Source organism: Sciurus vulgaris, assembly GCF_902686455.1.
Source record: "Sciurus vulgaris genome assembly, chromosome: X".
NCBI lineage: Eukaryota > Metazoa > Chordata > Mammalia > Rodentia > Sciuridae > Sciurus > Sciurus vulgaris.
In genome coordinates this window covers 74,471,295-74,488,289 of record NC_136471.1, presented here as the reverse complement: position 1 = coordinate 74,488,289, position 16,995 = coordinate 74,471,295, and the positions used below count along the sequence as shown (strand labels likewise).

At 34.3% G+C, this 16,995-nt stretch overlaps 1 protein-coding gene and 1 pseudogene across 2 annotated transcripts in view; both read left to right on the top strand.

Annotated features, from left to right (window-relative positions):
* Positions 1-10,964, top strand: part of PBDC1 (polysaccharide biosynthesis domain containing 1) — a 101,588-nt gene extending 90,624 nt beyond the window's left edge. Inside the window, exon 10 of the transcript XR_013761003.1 lies at positions 10,362-10,964. The gene's annotated coding sequence lies outside the window, so the exon portion shown is untranslated. The remainder of the gene's footprint in view (positions 1-10,361) is intronic.
* Positions 10,965-12,081: 1,117 nt separating this feature from the next.
* Positions 12,082-16,608, top strand: LOC306651114 (proteasome subunit alpha type-1-like; annotated as a pseudogene). The gene is made up of 3 exons: positions 12,082-12,092; positions 15,304-15,365; positions 15,834-16,608. The product of its transcript is annotated as a proteasome subunit alpha type-1-like (transcript).
* The last annotated feature ends 387 nt before the right edge of the window (positions 16,609-16,995 follow it).

Below are 16,995 nucleotides of genomic sequence, written 5' to 3'. Positions count from 1 at the left end.
ATTTATGAAAACTGTTGCTTCCAACAACTTATTCATAAAATTGAAGATATTTACTGGCCCTGTTGCTTGGTTCTCATGCGTCTCTGTTCAAATATATCTATTTGGACACAAGCTTTTTTTTCAGGATTCCATGTACTCAATGGAGGATCCTGCTATTGTGATCATAGGAATGTGTGCTATTTTGCTGAAATGAGTCTCAATCATTCTGTACTAAGATAATGATCATTTGCCAGGCAGGTGGAACATGCATGCCTATGGTCTCAGCAATTCAGGAGACTGAGGTAGGAGGATCACAAGTTTGAGTCCAGCCTCAGCAACTTAGATCCCACTTCAAAATAAAAAAATAAAAAGGCTTAGTGGTAAAGCACCCTTGGGTTCAATACCAATAATAATAATAATAATAGGCCTGTGTAGTTACACCCTTGCAAAGATCATCAGTTGTCTAATTTCAGTGCTTATCTATGATGGAGCATAAAATTTCTGAACTCCATAGCAGACGTCTCTTCTTTTTACATGAAACAGAATCATGGTAGGACTCTATTGTCTTTTTGGTTCAATCTTACTGATGAATGACTCTGTAATATTTCCCTTTTTGTCAAAGAATTCAAATAACCACTTAATCTAACCTAATTAGTGAAGTTTCAGTTTACATTCTCCAGGTGATTACTTTTTCAAATGATGATTCATCAAAATTGTTGAAAAACTTTATTTCTCCAAAGTTGAATTTGGTATACAACTTTAAAAACTGGTGGATGAAATAGAAAGTATGATTATGGGAATGCAGAAGTGTCATAGTTTATGGGTTAATAGATAGAGGCAAAGCAGTCATTTTGTGATGAGTGTAATTTTTTTCCTGAGTGAAATAGCTTTGTTCTGTCTTCCTCAATTAGGGTATTTCAAAGACTGACAGTGATAAAAAGCAGGTAAGCCAATGGCAGTCACTAGATTTGGATGAAAATATGTGAAACAATGAAACACTTTGGCCTCAGATTATAGACACAATGTAAAAACTAAAAGATTAACAAGAAGAAAAAAATAACTAACACAGGAGTGAAAAAAGAGTAGCTAAGTATTTTATCAAGGCACTTGCTAACATTGAAAAACAAGTAGTGCCTCTATTGCTTTCTTTCTGGGAAGTGTTATTATTGGCATTCAATATTTAACTGAAATTATCTTCTAGTGTGGTCAGATTTATAGGATTACTCTTCCTAGTAGAACTCTGTCTTCTTTCCAGCAAAAGTCAAACTCCCTGAAAGAATGCATATAATTGACATCTCCTACTGTTCATTTCTGCTCAGTACAATTGGTGTTTCTTCCACCAATCGGCTATAACTGCTCATCTCAATATGCACAGTGACCTCTAAATTGATAAATTCACTGATCATTTCTCAGACATTGTCTTTATAGGTGGCTTTTGATATAGTTAATATTTTTCCTTCCTTGAAACATGGTGCACTCATGATACCATACTCTCTTGATTTCCTCCTGTTTATTTACTTACTACTTTTCAGTCACTATTGCAGTTTCCTCTCATTCTCTCAGAATTCTAGGAATACTCCAGGATTAATCCTTGGGCCTGTATTTTTTTTCTACTTTTTTTTCTCTCTAAGAATTCATGGATTCTCTCTAGGAAGTTAGTCTCATCCATCTATTGCCTGGATCTAAGAAAAACCAATTTTATATGCCGGAGAATCCTGAATTTGTATCTCAAGCTTCAGAGTATATGTCCCTACCCTGAATTCCTCTCATATTCAACTGATTTCTCAAAATTTTCACTGGCACGTGTGGTACACATTAAATTCGAACATACCCTAGTCTGAGCTCCTGGTATTAACTTCCTGTATCCCTTCTATAGATTTTCTTATCTTAATAAATGATCAGTTCATTCTTGCAGTTGCTCAGCATGGATGCTTGGGCTCACACTTGAATCCTCTTTCATTTCAAGGACATTGGAAAATCCAATATGTAAGCAGATTCTGATGGCTATATCCTGAAAATAAGTCCAGAATCTGATAACTTCTCATCAACTCCAGTATTACTACTGTGATCATATTTCACATGGATTATTGCAGTGGTCTTAGAATTTCTCTCCCTGTTTCTGATTTTGCTTTAGTGTATTTATTCTGAACACAATAGCCAGAGGGATTATGTAAGAATTTATTTAGTTTCTAAGTGTGACTTCAAGTCCCCTCCAATGTGTTATTTTGTTCACATAAGAAACTTTAGCCATGTGATATAACCCACAATTTTTTTCTCACTTCATCTCTTACATGCCCCTCAATCACACATTTATTCAATCTACTTCTTAAACGAGCCAGACATGATATCATCTCTAAGCTCTTGTACTTACTGTTCTAATTGCCAAGAGTTCCTTGGGTATATGCATGACTTATTCATGTCTTTTATGACTTTGCTAAAAATATGCTTACAGCCAGGTATGTTGGTCCACACCTGTAATCCAGTGACTCTGGAGACTGAAGCTAGAGGATTGGAAGTTCAAAGTCAGCCTCAGCAACTTAGTGAGGTCCTAAGTAACTTAGTGAGACCCTGTCTCAAAATTAAATTAAAAAAAAAAAGACTGGGGATGTAGCTCAGTGTTAAAGCACACCTGGGTTCAATATATATATGTATGTATATACACACTGTATATGTGTGTGTACACGTGTATATATACATACTTATATGTACACACACATATACATATCTATATACACATATATGTATACATACAAATGTACACACATATACACATGCTCTTCTTAGTAATGATATTCTATCTGAAATTAACTTTATAATATTCCTCATTGCTTTATTTTTTTTCCTAGCACATATTATCACCAATCATCTATTTAAAAGAAACAATATTTGACTTTTCGGTATTTTCTATTATGTGTTTTCTATCTACTTTATTCATTTCTGCTATTTATAATTTTCATCTTTCTACTTTTTTGTTTTTAATTTATTTTTCTTATTTTAGTAAGAATATATATCTCATACTTAATTGCAAAGACACCAATTTAAAAGTTTATTTTTATTTTTAAATTGAAAAATAAAAATTATATATATTTATGGGATATTATATGATGCTTTGATATATGTATATATCGTGGAATGCCTTAATCAAGCTACTTAACACATACATTACCTCATATACTGCTGTAGTTTGTGTCCCCTAAAAGTTTATGTGTTGGAAACTTAATCCTTAAATTCATATGCTGATAAGATTTGTAGGTCAGATTCTTTGGGAGGTAATTTAGATTAGATAAGGTCATGAGGGTGGAACCACCAAGGTGGGATTAATGGCATTATAAGAAGAGGAAGAGAGATTTGAGCATATTTGCTCCTCCGTCTCACTGTTTGATACCCTTGCCATGTTATGATGCAGCAAGAAGGCCCTCACTGGCTGCCAATACCTTGATATTGAATTTCCCAGCCTCCAGAACTGTGAGAAATAAATCTATATTTAAAAAATAAATGACCCAGCCGGGCACCGTGGCACACACCCGTAATCCCAGTGGCTTGGAAGGTTGAGGCAAGAGGATCGCAAGTTCAAAGTCACAGCAAAAGCGAGGCACTAAGCAACTCAGTGAGACCCTACCTCTAAATAAAATACAAAATAGGGCTGGGGATGTGGCTCAGTGGTCAAGTGCCCCTGAGTTTAATTCCAGATACCGCCCTCCCTGCAAAAATTACCCAGTCTGTGGTATTTTGTTATAGCAGCAGAAAATTTGCCAAGACAGAAATTGGTATCAGGAATAATGACTGTTGCTATAAAAATACCTGAAAAAGTGGATGCAGCTCTGGAACTGGGCAATGGGTAAAATCTGGAAGAATTCGGAGAAGGTGGTTAGAAAAAGCCTAGATTTTCATGAGTGGAGCATTAAGGTTCATTCTGATGAGGGCTAACAAGACTAGAGAAAGTCTGGAGTCTCTGAAGTGGCCATGATCACAATACTGGTAGAAATATGGACAGTAAAGGTCATTTTGACAAGATCTCAGATGGAAATGAGGAACAAAGTATTAGAAATTGGATGTAAAGGCCACTGTTGTTAAATAGTAGCAAAGACCTGCACTGAATCATGTGCATATCTGAAGGTTTTGTGGAAGGCAGAATAAGAGTGATGAACCAGGATATATAGTGAAAGAAATTTCTAAGCAAAATATTAAAGGAGCTGCATGGCTACTTTTAATTAATTATAGTGATATGAGAGAGAAAAGAGAATATCTAAGAGATATGAGAAAGAAAAGAGAATATTTAAAGAAGGAATTTATAATTAAAGGAGAAATAAACCCAGAAAATATGTAATCTGAACCTGGGTGAAAAGTGTCTTTGTAAAGACACTTCTCTTTTTTTTTTTGCAAAGACACTGGTGAAAAGGGTGAAAAAGTGTCTTTGCAAAAGAGTACTAAATGTGTGGCTAAGGGATTACTACAGAGATTCATCTGGCTAGAAATTAGCCAGGTGTTATTGATCAAGACAATGGGCAAAAGACCTGAAGGCATTTCAGTGATCTTTGAGATTTTTCTCCTAACATTGGTCCAGAGATTACATAAAAAATCTACATGTATGCTTAAACTCTCTGCCATATTTTATGCTTTTGATGTCATGCTTATAAATTTTTATGCTGTGTATTCCTTTAAAATGATGAGAACCATTATTATTTTTAATAGTTTCATCTTTTAACCTTCATACTAAAGATAGAAGTAATGTATTCACCACCATTGCAGTTTTAATAGTATTCTGAATTTGACTGGGCACTTGCTTTTACTAGTGAGTTTTCCACTTTCATATATTTTCATGTTATTAATTATTATCGTTTTGAATTGAAAAACTCCCTTTAGCATTTCTTGCAAGACATGTATGGTGGTGATGAACTCCCACAGCTTTTGATTCTCTTGCAAAGTCTTATCTTTCCTTAATTTATGAAGGACTGCTTTGCAAGGTTAAGTATTCATGATTGACAGTATTTGTCTTTGAATGTACCATCCCACTCTCTCCTGGTCTGCTAAGATTCTGCTGGGAAATCAACCAACAGTCTTATGGGCGTTTCCTTGTAAGTAAAGATCCTTTTTTTTTTTTCTCCCACTGCTTTCAAGATTCTTTCCTTGTCATTATAATACATTTTGATGTACTTTAATCTGATTGGAATTTTTTGAAATTTCTGTACCTGGATATTTTTATCTTTCCTTCAATTTTAAAAGTGTTTTGTTCCTATTTCTTTAATTTATTTTTTTAAAGTTGTAGGTGGACACAATACCTTTATTTTATTTTTATGTGGTGCTGAGAATCGAACCCAGGGCCTCACACATGCTAGGTGAGTGTGCCTCTACTGAGCCACAACCCCAGCACCCCTATTTCTTTAAGCTTTCTGTCTCTTTCTTCTCTTTTTAAAACTCTTTTAATTCAAATAAATGTTAGCTCTCTGTATGTTGTCCCATAAATCCATAAGCTTTTTTTTTTTTTTTTTTTGCCGTGCTGGGGATCAAACCCAGGGCCTTGTGTTTGCAAGGCAAGCACTCTACCGACTGAGATATCTCCCCAGCCCCAATTCATAGGCTTTCTATATTTTTTTCACTCTCAGCTTGTATATTTTCCAAAAGACCTATCTTTGATTTCTAAGGTTTTTTCTTCTACTTCAATTCTGCTGTTGATAGATTTTATAATGAATAGATATTGAATTTGGGGAAATATCTTTTCTGCATCTATTTAAATTACCATGCTTTTTTATCCTTTGTCTGTCAATGTCATATATCACATTCACTAATTTTTGTTTGTTGTACTTTCCTTACACCCCAAGGATGAAGCTCATGAAATCATGGTTCATAAGTCTTTTAATGTGCTGTTGAATTCAGTTTGTTAACATTTTCTTGAGGATTTTTGCATCCACATTAAGATATTGGCCTGCTGTATTTTTTTCTTATGGTGTGTGTCTGGATTTAGTATCAGAGTGAAACTGGCCTCATAATATGAGTTTGCAAGTGTTCCTTTCTTTTATTTTTTTTATAGTAATTAAGAATTGTTATTAATTCTTTAAATGTATGGTGGAATTCAGTTGTGAAAGCATCTGATATTGGGCTTGCTTCATTGGGAGTCTTTTTAATTACTAATTCAATCTCGTTTGTCATTTGTTCTGAATTTCTTTTTATTCTTAATTCAATCTTTGTAGGTTGTTTACTTCTAAGAATTTTTCATTTCTTCTAGATTGTAGAATTTGTTGATGTATAGTTCATAATAGTTGCTTCTGAAACTTTGTATTTCTGTGGCATCATTTGTAATATCTGCTCTTTCATTTTAGATTTTACTTATAGGAGTCTTCTCTCTTTCATCATAATCTAGCTAAGGATTTATTGATTTTATTTATTCTTTAATAAAACCTCAGAATTGTAATATTTTCTATTGTTTTCCTAATTTTTGTTTCACTTACTCCTCTGAATCTTTATTATAGTCTTCTTTTTGCTAAGATTGGTTGTAGTTTGTTCTTCTTACTTCTTGAGATAAAAAGGTAAGTTGTTTATTAGAAAGCTTTCTTTTTTAACATGTTTATCACTATGAATTTCCTTCTTAGTATTGCTTGTGTTGTATCCCATAGGTTTTAGTATTCTCTTGTTGTGTTTTTATTTGCACTAAGATACCTTTGAATTTCCCTTATAATATTTTTTGTTCTGGTAGATGTTTTCAAGTATGTATTTTCAGTTTTCATCTATTCATGAATTGTCCCATTTTTCTCTTTTGTAGGGAGTACTAGGGATTGAACTCAGGGGCACTCAACCACTGAACCACACCCCAGCCCTATTTTGTGTTCTATTTAGACACAGGGTCTCACTGAGTTGCTTAGTGCCTCACTTCTTCTGTGGCTGGCTTTGAACTCTTGTTCCCCCTGCCTCAACCTCCTGAGCTGCTGGGATTACAGGCATGTGCCACCGTGCTGGTCCATTTTTCTTTTTATTGAGTTCTAGTTTTATTCCATTGTAGTCAGAAAAATTACTTGCTATTTGTTCAACATTTTCAGTTTGTTTAAACTTTTTCATGACCTAGCATGTGTCCTATCCTATTCTGCTGTTCTTATGTAGAAGCTGTTAGATTCATTTGGTGTAGAGTGTTGTTAAGATCTGCTAATTTCTTACTAATTTTCTGTCTTGATGATCAACCCTTTATTGAAAGTGGGGTGTTCAAGTAAACGTCTATTATTTTACTGATGACCCTTCCTCCCTTTAGATCTGTCAGTGTTTGTTTTATAAATTTAAGTGCTCTCATATTAGGTGCATATATACTTGGAATTATATCTTCTCATTGAATGGAGCCTTTTATTATTATGTAAGCATGATTTTTATCTCTTATAATAATTTTTTTTTACTTTCTGTTTTGTGGTTCTATTGTTCCTCTATTCCTCTCTTGCTTTCTATCGTCATGATTTTATAACATTTAGTGATATACTTTGATTCTTCTTTTTCTCTTTTGTACAGATATTTTTCTTCATGGTTCCATGGGGCTTACTCAAAGTTTTTTATACTAACTTATAAAGATCTATTTTAAGCTGAGAACAATTTAACATTGATTGCATACAAAATTATATACTTTTACTTCTCCCTCCAACCTTTATATTACTGTTTTGGAATTTACTTCTTTTTGTATTGTATGTTCATTAACAAAATTTTGTCATTATAATTATTCTTAATAACTTTGATTTTTAGATGGATATGGTTTGAGTCTATAATGTCCCCCAAAAGCTTGGTTCCCAAGATAACAGCATTCAGAGGTTAGGCCTTAAGAGGTGATTGGATCATGAGGTTTCTTAACTCATCCTTAGATTAATCTATTTATGGATGCAGGCCTTAACAAGTGGTGGGAACTTTAGGATATGTGGCCTAGTTGGAAGAAGTTGGTCATTGGGAGCATGGCCTTAGAGGGTGTATTTTGTCCTCAACCCTTTCTTCTTTCTCGTTCTCTCTGATTCTTGGCCACCTTGATGTGGGCATCTTTGTTCAGTCACACCATCCCCCCCGTGATGTTCTGCCTCATTACAGGCACAGCAACAACAAAGCCAAATGACCATAGACTGAAACCTCTGAATCTATGTGCCCAAACAAATCTTTTCTTCCTTTAAGTTGTTTTACTCAGGCATTTTATCCCAGCAACAGAAAGTTAACTAAAGCATATGATCAAAAGTGATTTATGTACTACAGTTATTTACACTAGACTTTATCTGGCTATATATCTACCTTTAGCAGTAAGAATTACACTTTCATATGCTTTCTTGTTGCTATTTAATGCTCTTTCATTTCCACTTTAAGGAGTCTCTTTAGCACTTTTTTTTTAAGACACATTCAATGATGGCACACTTCTAGATAGCTTTTGCTTGTCTAGAAAAGTCTTTATCTAGTCTTCATTTTTTAAAGGACAGTTTTGCCAGATACAATATTCTTGATTGGCATGTTTTTTCTTTCAGCATTTCATATATACCATCTTTCTCCTGTCCTGCAAGATTTCTGCTGATAAATCTGCTGATAGTTACACAGAAGCTCCTTTGTATGTACTGAGTTGTTTTCTCTTGTTTTAAAATTTTCTTTTGGCTTTGAAAATATTATATTTTTTCTCAGTGTAAACCTTAAACTTTTGGGGAAGTTCATGAATCTGGATGTACATTCCTCTCTCCAAATTTGAGCAGTTTTCAGTCATTATTTCTTTAAAATATTTTCTGCCACTTTATCTTCCTCTTTTCCTTCTGAGAATATCTTCATGTGTGTATGTTTGTTTCCTGTGTATATTTTTTGATAAGCTTCGTTACACCTTTTTTGTTCTTTTTCCTTTTTGTTTCTCTGACTGGATAATTTCTACTGACCTGTCTTCAAGTTCATTTATTCTTTCTTTGACTTGATCAAGTTGCTACTGAAGCTCTCTATCACATTTATCAATTAAATAATTATGTTATTCAGCTCCATAATATCTATATGGCTCTTTTTATGGTTTCTCTTTATTGAATTTCTCCTTTTTGCCATGTTTTGTTTTCCTGATATGTTTATCTGTCTTACCTTGAAACTGACAACTTTTAAAAGACAAAATTGCTTTGAATTGTTTTCAGATAGTTTATTAATATACATTTCTTTAGAATTGGCTGCTGGCATTTTATTTTCTTCATTTGTGTTATGGTCTTGGTGATTTCCCCCTCCAAACTCATGTAGAAACCTAATCCCCAGAGGTACATGTTAATGGCATTTTAGACCTTTGAGAGATAGTTAGTATTACATGAGGTCACACAGGCTGGACCTTCAAAATTGCATTAGTGAGTTTATAGGAAGAGGAGGAGATACCCAAGTTAACATGCTTGCTCTGTCTCATCATGTGATACTCTGCGCTACCTCCGGTTCACCTGCAGAGAACTCCCACCAGCAAGAAGGACTTCCCCAGATGTGACCACTTGATCTTGGATCTCTAGAACCATGTGCTGAATAAAGTTGTATTTTTAATAAATTGCTTAATCTGTGGTATTTAATTATAGCAACAGAAAATGAACTAAGACCAAAAATCGAACTGAGAGAAGTCGGACTGTTTCTAATAAAGAATACCTGAAAATATGGAATCAGATTTGGAAGTGAGTAATAGGAAGAGGATGGAAGCATTTGTAGCATTTATTACATGACTGGAGCATTCAGAAATATTTTTATGAGGGCTCATAAGAAGATGAGACTAGAGAAGTTCTGGAATTCCATAGAGATTGCATAAATTGTTGTGACTTAGGATGCTGATAGAAATATTCTGTTGAGGTCTGAGATGGAATGGAGTAACAAGGTATTAGAAACTAGAGAGAAGACCATCTTTGATATAAACTAGCAAATAATTTGACTGAATTGTATTCATTACCAAGGCTTAATGGTATGAAGAACTTAACGGCAATGAATTATACTATCTGGCATAAGAAATATCTATAAAAATATAACAGTAAAGTATCCCACCTACTGAATGGCTACTATTAACTCTTTTCATTAAGCTGCAACAGGGGAAAATGACTTAAGGACAGACTTCAAAAAAGAAGTAAAGTAGAAAGATAGGGAAAGTCCCTTAGCCTGGTCATATGGTAGAGAATGAAAGAACATTTTCAGTGGGGGAAACCAAAGGTGTGACCTGGCAACTGTCTATTAATGAGATTAATACTCATCAAAGGGATCATCAAGACAACAGGATAAAGACGTCAAAGGCATTTAAGAGATCTTTAAGGATGCCCCTTCTATCACAGGTCCAGAGCTCTAGGAACACAGAATGGTTTAGGTAACAGGCCTAGGTTCCCCTCCAGGGGCTCACTATCTAAAGCTGTGTCCAGACTCTGCTGCCTACATTATGCTGCAACACTCTTTGTCCATTTCAGCTCAAGAGACCTCAGGGTGACCTGACCCTCCACTTGGAGAGCAAAAGCCTTAAACATTGATGGCATCCTTGTGGTACTAGTTCTGAAGGTAAGAAGAATGAAAGTGCTGTGGAGGCATGGAGGCCTTTATGTAGGTTTTAAAGGATGTCCAGGATAAGATGGCCAAGGCAGACACTTGTGTTAGGAACAGAGCCTCTGAAATGCTTAGAGGAGCTTCGGGGTCAGGACTTTGATGAAACCCCAGAGCTTTAAGGCTGCCAGCATGCAACACAAGCGTGGAAGAGTTGCAGACACAGGACTCCAACTTGTGAGAATTTAAGTGTGGGATGAGCCCACCAAAACTATAGGGGTTGGGCTACCTAAGGCATTGGGGGCCCAATCTTCATAACTTGTATACAGGAAATAGGGCATGGAGTCCAGGAAGGTTTATGTGGAGACTTAAAACTTAATGTGGTTTTCCCTGTTGGGCTTTGGACTGATTTGAGACCTGTTACTCCTTTATTTTTACCTAATTCTCCTTTCTGGAATAAGAATGTCTGTCCTATGTATTTTGGAAGTAGATAATTCTTTCATTTCACAGATTCATGACTGGATTACATTTGCTTCAGGTATGTTTCGAGTCTCACTTATATTTGACTCAGATACTCTGGACGTTTGAGTTGGTACTAAAATGAAATATAACATTGGAACTATAGGGATGGAATAATGTGTTTTATATGTTAGGACATGATTTGAGGGGCGAGATGGAATGCTATGGTCTGAATATTTGTCTCTTTCAAAACCCATATCGAAACTTGATCTCCAAAATTACATGTTAGTGGCACTTAGAGGTAGGCTCTTTGGGAGGCAATTAGGATTACATGAGGTTGTGAGGGCGGGATTGTTATGATTGTATGAGAGTCTTCACAAGAAAAGGAAGAGATTCAAATTGGCAAGATTGTTCTATTTCACCATGTGATACCCTGCACTACCTCAGAAATCTGTATAGAGCCCCCATCAGCAAGAGGGATCTTACCAGATACAGTCCTTGACCTTGGACTTGCAGAGTCATGAGCTGAATCAATATTTATTCTTTTTTTGTTTGTTTTAGGCTGTTATTTTATCTGTTCTTATGTTTTTAATGCATTACAGTTATACATAATATTGGGATTAATTTTGCATAATCATACATGCATGGAATATAATTTTATAAATTACTCAGTTTGTGGTATTCAATCTAAGACAGTTTGTTTCACGTTTCCCTGATTTTCAGTGATCTTCCTAGGCTTATGTTGGTGTCTGTGTGAAGAAGTAGTTCCATCTTCCAGTCTTTAGAGACCAACTTTGGTAACAAAAAGTCTTTCATCATTCACTCTGACCAGAAATTGTAGGTGGGCCTGATTCTGGCTAAGTGAGTGTGCGGGCCTGCTGCCAGGGTCCATGTGCAGATGGTTGGGTCTTATGCCAGAATCTGTGGATAGGGGTACATGAGATACGTCTGCTACTGGGTCACTGGAGGCCACAGCCTGAATGTCAAGATTCACAAGCTTCTCCTTGAGAGCCCCTGATCTTTTGTTCTTAGCTACCCCCAGGGAATCTAGCCATGTTGATTCTTTGAGTGTTCTGAGAGGTATGACAGAAGTGGGCCAAGAGGGACTGTTCCCTGAAAGGTGAGGAAAGTCAGACATTCACTTGGTTGTCTTTCCATTGTGGGAGAACAAGCTGTGAAGTCTTGGGTGAAATGGGCTACAGGTAAGTGAAACTGTTTCTCTTACTTTTCAATGTACCTTTTCTTGTTTCTGGGCTCTATCAGTAAACCATTATCTCATCTGAATTCTGGAGCTCTAATTACAGTATTTTTGTCTATGGATTGAATCAGCATTTTGTAGGGGAAGAAGAAATGGGAATTCCTATTCTGCAACCTTACTAATATCACTCACCTTGTATATCCTTACTTTCTTCTTCACTGGCTTCTTTTGGATTAATCATTATTTTTATCATTCTAGTTTTATCTCTAGTAATTTTTCAATTTTGTAGTATTTTATTATTGTATTAGTGATTGCCCAAGAGATTCCAGTAAGCCTCATTGACTTTTTGCAACTTTCTAGAAAACGCTAGAATTTAAGAATACTTTCACTGTAATTATTCCCATTTCATTTTGTGTTATAATCATCATTTATCTCTCACCATTAATTGTGCTGTTTGATTTAAGAATGTTCATTTGTTTGGGGAATTTTTGCCTTGTTTTGTTTTGCATAAATTCTTCATAAAATTAAGGATGTCCATTTAATTCTTACTTTCTAAGAGAACTTTTAAAAAAATTATAAATGACTGAGTCGTAATACTTCAAATATCTTTTCTTATTCCTTATGGTGAGTATACAATTTTCTTCTTACATAAATTCTATTGCACAATTGTTTTTATTGATTTATTGATGTGAAGCCAAACATGCATTCTACAATAAAATGAATTTGGGCATACTGTTTTAGCCTTTCTAATTGCTGCTTTGACATGGTAAAATTGGTTTAATGTTTTCATATCTGTTTTTACGTTTCAGGTTGCTCTGTATCTTTTCTTATTTTCTCATTGATGTATTTTAATATCAGGGCCAAATGATAGATGTATAAAATGACTTGGGGAGTGATTTTTTTTTCTCTACTTCAGAGAACAACTTGTAAGTATAACACCCTCTCCCATTACATATATGGAAGAATGTGTTCATGAAGACAATTGGATCTGGAGTTTTCCTTCTGGAAATGTTTTAAAAATATAGATTTGATTTATAAAAAATGATTTAGAGTCCTTCATATTTTCATATACATTTTATGGAAATGTGTTTATGTTTTATTTTTAAAGAATTTGACCATCTAAAATTTTAATTTGTTGCCATAAAGGTTTTCATAATGCTCTCTTATCTTTCTAATTGTCTCTGAGGTCCTGAAATCAAATTCAGGACATTTCAGATATTGTTTATGTACAAGTATTTATATTTTCATGTATCACCAGAATTTATCTATATTATTAAGATTTTCAAAGATCACATTTACAATTTTGTTGACATTTTCTATTGGCTTACTTATCTGATACTTCACTTAATTTTGTACTTTCCTTTATTGTTTTCTTTCTTTAACTTGCTGTGGGTTTACATTGCTCCCATTTCACTAACTACTTTTTAAAAAAACATTTTACTGAAGTATGTCTGAAATGTAAGAAGCAACACATATTTATTTTATTTTCAATTAACATATATTAATTATACATATTAATGGGTTTTAGAGTAATATTTAATGCATGCATGGATCAAATCCAGCTTCCCCTTATCCCCCTTTCCCCTGTTCCCAACCTTTAGTAATCACTATTCTACATTCATGTCAATTTTTTTTAACTTTCACATATGAGCGAGAACATCAATACTTGTTTTTCTGTGCCTGGTTTATTTTACTTAAAATAATATCCTCTAGTTCTATCCATTTTGCTTCTAATGACAGAATTTCATTCCTCTTTATGACTGAACAATATTTCATTGTGTATATACACTACATCCATTTTCTTTATCCATTCATCCATTGATGGGCATTTAAGTTGACTCCACATCTTAACTACTGTAAGTAGCGCGGCAATAAACATGGCAATGCAGGTATCTCTTTGCTATGCTGATTTTCTTTCCCTTATATAGGTACCCAGAAGTGGGATAGCTGGATCATATGGTATTTCTCTTTTGAGTTTTTTGCAGAACCTCTATATCTCTGTAATGGTTGTACTAATTCACATTTCCACTAACAGTGTATAAGAGATTTTTCCTTCATATCCTTGCCAGCATTTGTTATTATTTATTTCAATAATAGCTGTTCTATTTGGAGTGAGATGATGCCTCATTGAACTTTCGATTTGCATTTCTTTGATATATTTAACATTTTTTCATACTCATTAGTCCTTTGTAATGATTCTTTTGAAAAATGTCTATTCATATCATTTGCATATTATTATTATTATTATTTTGGTATTGGGGATTGAGGCCAGGGGTTCTTTACCATTGATCTACATTCCCAATCCTTTTTAAGTTTTATTTTGAGACATGGTCTCGCTAAATTGCTGAGGCTGGCCTCAAACTTGCAATCCTCCTGCTGCAGCTTCCTGTTCTTCAATGATAATTTGATATCGTGTTGTTAAGTCTCCATGAGTTTATACAGTTCCTGAATTTCTTTTGTTGTTATTTCTAGTTTTATCCCATTGTGATCAGAAGAAATATAAGAAACAATTTCAATTTTTTAAATTTGTTGAGACTTGTTTTGTCTGTAGAATATGGTCTATTTTAGGGAATGCTCTGTGTGCTGAAAAATAGATTGTGGATTTTACAGTTATTGGGTGAAATGTTCTTTCAATGGCTATTAAGTTCGTTTATTGATAGTTTAATGTAACTCTGATGTTTCTTTATTGATTTTTCTTTGGTCTGAATGATCTATTCATTGATAAAATATAGTGTTGAAGTCTTCCACCATTGTTGTATCACACCCTATCTCTCTCTTTAGATCTAAGAATGCTTGTTTTATAAAACTGGGTCCTTGGTCATTAGGTGCATATACATTTACAATTGCTATATCTTCTTTTTGAGTAAATCCCTTGATCATTATTTAATGACCTTGTTTGTTCTTAAAATCAGTACATACTTAATGTGTACAATTGGTAAATCGGGGGATAATGATACATTCATGAAACTCTCTTAATCATCTGGACAATAGATATGTCCACCTCCTGCTATAATTTCTTCCTGCTGTAATTATTTTGTGCTGCGTACATGCATGTGTGTGTGATGAGAAAGCTCCACCTCCTTAGCAAATTTTAAGTTTATAATAGAGTTCATTAGCTATTAGCATTATGTTGGATAGTTGATCTCAACTTACTTATCTTGCATAACACCCTTCATATGCTTTGAACTTCAACACCTAATTTTTCTCTCCCTTAGCAACAGCCTACTACCATTTTTTTACTCCACTTCTATGAGTTTGACTATTTTGGATTTGACAAGTAAGTGAGATCATACAGAATTTTTTTCTTATTTTATTTAGCAAAGTGTCCTCTAACTCCATCATGTTGTGAATGACAGAATTTCCTTCTTTACAGGATTGAATAATATTCCATTGAATTTATAGATCACATTTTGTATATCCATTCATCTGTCATAAGCAGTATATTTCTATATCTTAGATATTCAGAATAATGGTACAGGTAAGTAAACACAATCAACATGTGACTACATTATTCTAAAAAGTTTTCGAATAGCAAAAGAAACAATAAACAAAATGAAAGAGCAATCTAAATAATGTGAGAAAATAACTGAAAACCATACACCCAAGAAGGGATTGACATTCCAACTATATAAGGAACTCATAACCAGTAGGAAAAAAGCCAAATATTTCTATTAAAAATGGGCCAGAAGGTCAGAATTGGAGAGGGTCCTTAGGGGCAACACTCCTTCATTTGTAAATTTTTCAGGAGAAGGTCCAGGCTGTAACTATGTTGACAATGATATCACTGTTTGGAGCCCTCAGGTCAGGATTCATCAAATTGAATATGCAATGGAAGCTGTTAAACAAGGTTTGCTCTGAAAAAAATTTTTCATGCAGTGTTGGTTGCACTGGAGAGGGCACAGTCAGAACTTGTAGCTTACTGAAAAAAATTTTCCATGTTGACACATACTGGTATCTCATTTGTGGGGTTTATTATTGATGCTAGACTATGCCATAATTCACATAGAAGGAGTGTTTGGACTCCATATTTGTACTTGACAGAACACTTCTTGTGTCTTATCTTATATCTCTAATTAAAAGCAAGACCCATATACCAACACAATGGATTGCTGGATACCATATTGTGTTGGGTTGCTTATTGTTTATTGCAGTTATGATGATGCCCTTACACTTTCTAAACCTGTCCACCTGCTAACTATTTGGACTGCAGAGCTATGTCCATTGGAACCCATTCTCAATCAGCTCATACTTACTTGGAGAGACATTATGTCTGTTTTTAGAGTGAAATTTAAATGAACTAGTTAAACATGGTCACTGGAGTAGAGACACTTCCTCCAGAGCAGGAATTAACTGGAAAAAATGTTTCCATTGTGGGTAAAGACTTGGAGTTTACAATCTATAATAATGCAGATGTGTCTCCATTCCTAGAATGTCTTAAAGAAAGACCACAGAAAAGGGCACAGTCAGAACAAACTGCTGATGGAACCGCAGAAAAGGTTGATGAACCAATGGAATATTAAGTGATAAGCTTGTCTATGTGTATATTATCAAATATGTAAGAATTCAGGAACACATACTGATAACAATAATCTATACTTCAAACCAAAAATAATGCAGAGTGGTAAAACAGTATGTTTTAGAAATAAGTATAAATGTGGGTTTTATTCAATGTAATTCCCTGAAACCATGTAATGAATGGAGTGCATTTTTCTGTGAGGCTCTATATAATCACTTTCTAGAAAGTAAAACTATACAAAGGTTTTTATATGAAGAAGATAGTATCTTGTGATTTTAAAGAGAATTGTGAAATAAAATTGTTGTACTTCAAAAAATGGTAAAATCAGAGCTGAAATCAATGAAATCGAAACAATTGAAAAAGTGACAAAACAAAAAGTTGGTTCTTTGAA